Source organism: Charadrius vociferus, unplaced genomic scaffold, assembly GCF_000708025.1.
Source record: "Charadrius vociferus isolate BGI_N301 unplaced genomic scaffold, ASM70802v2 scaffold282, whole genome shotgun sequence".
Taxonomy (NCBI): Eukaryota; Metazoa; Chordata; class Aves; order Charadriiformes; family Charadriidae; genus Charadrius; species Charadrius vociferus.
In genome coordinates this window covers 1,470,482-1,474,273 of record NW_009647731.1, presented here as the reverse complement: position 1 = coordinate 1,474,273, position 3,792 = coordinate 1,470,482, and the positions used below count along the sequence as shown (strand labels likewise).

At 54.8% G+C, this 3,792-nt stretch overlaps 1 protein-coding gene across 1 annotated transcript in view; it reads right to left on the bottom strand.

Moving 5' to 3' along the window:
- Nucleotides 1-3,792, bottom strand: part of LOC104283438 (probable E3 ubiquitin-protein ligase TRIM8) — a 17,419-nt gene that overhangs the window by 12,587 nt on the left and 1,040 nt on the right. The window lies entirely within an intron of this gene.

Sequence of the window (3,792 nt, the reverse complement as noted above, 5' to 3'; positions counted from 1 at the left end):
GGTGGAGGCACAGCTGGAGGGCACAGGGAGAACTTGCACATCTCCAGCTTCATAGGACCTACAGCCAAAGTAATCTGTGGACCAGGTATGTTCAAAGAGCGCCGTGGGGAATGCCTGCCAGGCACCAGCCCACACCATCTACCGTCATGAGAGCTAAATTAATGCTCGAGCACTTGGGCATTTGCGCTCACAATGCCTCCAGTGAGCTGCGTGCCGCGCTCTTCATAAACAAGTCATCTGGAAAATAAGTAAGCTTGTAAAAATCCAGCCCATCACAAGTTACCAAACCTGTTTCAGAGTAAAACAACCTACAGCAGCTCACATCAGGAGCCTGGCAGTGGAGGCGACCCCAGCCTCCCCAGCACTGGGGCTCCCTAGGTCCCAGCAAAACATCCCCGGCACAGATGGCACCATGGGGATGGATGCGACATGAGACTTGTTTCAAACAGGAAGGTGTCTCTGGTGTCAGAGCCAAGAAAAGCTGGTGGTATTTTCCCTCTAGAGACCTAGAGCTTTTGAACCGCAGAAGCAATCAGTTGGGGCAGGTAGGAAAAGCACACCATCTCTTTGATGCCAAGGCCATCTCTGCACTGGGGCTGGTGGCCAATGCTGGCAAAGGACCAGAGTTCCTGGTACAGACTTGGGATTCACCTCTTCCTGTGCTCCTACCAAGTGCTCACCTCTCCTCTCTCCCATACTTAAGAAAGCACCTTGAGCTGGGCTTATCTGAGGGTTGCCGAGAAAGCAAGCTCAAACCCACCGAGGAGCAGATGGACTCAGCAGCCCAGTCCCTGTGTCTCCCCCTGGATTTGCTGAATGGGCGCTGCTCCTACACACCTGCAGAAGGATCCCCAAGGTTTTCCCCACAGCTCTCAGCACCATGACGCTCTTTCTCTCTCTTTGTGTTCAAAACCACCAGAGATCTTCAGAATGTGGAGGGATTTTCTCACGATTTCCCAAAAATGCACTGCAAGCTAGTTCAGAGGGAAATCTACCTCCATCCCCTGAAACAAAAGGGAAGAAGGAGCAGAGCCTCTACCCAAGTTCCCTCCCAGTGGTGGCAGCTCCAGCTGAGGATTGGCAGCTGGGACATCCCCAGGCAAGCTCTGATGCACCTAGCCTCAATCAACCATGTTCCACACAAAGACAGGGCAAACACGGTAACACCCCACAAGTAAGTCCCTTTTTCCGGCTGCTGCCTTCTGGCCCATGCTCCAATCCCAGCACTGTATTTTCCTTCTTTTTGGATGAAAAAGGCGGGGGGAGCGGGGGGAAAGGCAACACATAAACCTCACGCTGGAGCAACTTTCTTTTTCAGCCCTAGAAGGAGGTTCCTCCATGCAAGGGAGACATCAGGTTCCCCCATGCAGGCAGGAGGCACGTGGCTGGGGCAGCAAAGGCAAAGATGGAAGAAAAAATGTTTCGTTTTGAGACCTTGACACAAACAAAATGACAAGAAGCAAAGAAAAGAGGGTGCGTTGTTGGCTTTTTTTTCTCCTCTCCTCTTTAAGCACTACAAAAACAGGAAACAAAGGAGAAAACATCTCACAGGGGGGAAGGGGAGGTAAGCGCTTTATACGCCCACGAAAGAAAGATTAACCACATATTTTATTTACTGTTTGTATTACGGTTGCACTGTGGAGTTCAACCAATTCTGAGCCAGGGCTCTGCGGGTTTGTACAGCACCTAATGCTGAGCGTCCCCCTTCCCCCAAACCCACCAAGCATGCAACTCCGCTTCGAGCGAGCCCTCCGCAGACACCCTCTTTCCTCCTGCAGACACCCGCCTCCGGCCTCTTTCACCCAGCACGAGCTCCCTTGCCCTAATTGCCAGCTTACAGCTGAGAAAGTGCCAGTGCTGTCCCCAAGGAGTTTTAAGCCCCCTCTCCCGCTTTGAATCGGACTGTAACCGGGAGTAAGATGTCCTTCAAAGCGAGTCGGCAGCAGAGCCAGAGTAATAAATACTAAAAAAGGCGAGTTTATGGGGAGCCTCTTTGCAGGCTCCCATCCCTCCTCCGGGCTATGGGTGCCACCCCCGCCACACCAGGTCAATGTCGCACCCCCTACACTTGCAAGTCCCCCGCAACGCGGACAGGGCTCTGAGCCTCCAAATTTTGACTCATTTCTCAATTAACGGTTTCCCAAAAGCGAGCCACGCATGGAACAAACCTCTCATGACGGGGCCTCCCCCGGACCTCCCAAGCCCGGCATTACTCATCCTCCCCCCAGCTCTCCTTCCCGGGGATGCTCCGAGAGCGGCTCACCGCTGCGGGGTGAGCAAGCAGCCAGGAATCCCGGGCCCGGTTCCCACAGGCAGGAAGCCGTCATGGCCTGAGCGCACGCACCCTAATTTGGGAGCCACTGTGGCCACCTTCCTTGCCGGCTGGCAAGGGGCAGCTTTCAGCCAGAGACCCTCCCAAGGCCATGCAAGCGAGGGCCAGCAGCCTGCCGGGCGTTTTTCCTGGGGACTCTTCCCTACTCCAACCGGTTCACAGAAGAACTGCTTCAACTGCAGGGGGGATCCTTTGGGCATGCTGTCCCCCAGCTTTGGGCTGTCCTCCATTGCCCCAACCTCTGAGCACCCAACCGAGCCACGCGCCCAGCGGGAAGAGACAAGCTTATCACCGCAGAGAAAGGAAATTAAGATAACGCAGCACTGGAGGTACCGAGGGATTTGGCCAAGGTCACAAAACAAGTCTGCGGCTCTATGATACAGCCGTCCGACACGTTCGGTGTCTGGCCACGTATCCTAAAATTTCACACCAGGGCCAAAATCCAGCCAAGCCAGTGGCAGCTTTCTGCCAGGTCATTAGCAGTGTGCATCCGCAAGGAGCAGCAAACATCCAAGCCCTAACAACAGCAGCAACAACAAAAAAAACCACGCAGCAAGAGCGGGAATAGATGAGATCAAAGCGTCCTGGAAAAGGACCTGGAAAAATAGTTTTGGTCCCTGGCGAAGGCTCCCGGGAAATGCACACGCGAGCCCCGTCCCAGCCCCGCGCAGCCCTCCCGGGGTGGCTCCCCACCCTGGCAGAGGGAGACCAAAATGACTCCCTAAAAATAGAAGCAGAAAAGCGCTTCTCCAAAAGCCTGGCTGGGTCTTTCCCCTTCCAGCGCGTGTGGCGGAGCTGCTGGCACCTCCGTGGAGGTCTCTGGTTTTCCCCCAAAAAACCTGGAGAGGAAAATAACCTTCCTGTGAGCTCAGGCTGGCTCCTCGCTGCACAGAGCCGCCCCCCCCTCCCAGGCCTGGCCATCCAATTGGAAAGTAATTATACCGCAATTTTTATTTATGACTTTTTTTTTTTATTGCTAAATGGTGACTCATTTTGGCAACATTAAAATACACAGGAAATCATCCCCATTTTACAGTAATCACCATTCAATTCATTGTTAAATATTTATTCGGCGGACAAGCGCCGGGCCTCTTTCGAAGGGTTGGAGGGGGAGCGGAGGGGCAGCCCTGCGGGGGGAACGGAGGAAGGTGGCGATGGGGTCACGGCTGGGCTGCCCACAGGGCTGTTAAATACCTGCCACGAACTTCGGGGTGGGGAGCCAGGGGTGAAAGCTCCTGCCAGATGGTCTGGCCACGAGCAAAATACAGACTCGCTTTCCCTCGAATCCAGCGCTACACCCCATGCTGCTTTAGGGAGGGGAGCGGGGCAAGGGGGGGAGCAGCCCTGTGCCCCCTATTAAAGCCCCCATTATTTGGCCAAACCCCAAGCATGAATGCCCGCCAGCGAGAAGCCGTAGGTCTCTGACACAAGGCGAGGAAGGGGATGGCAGCCCCAGCCCC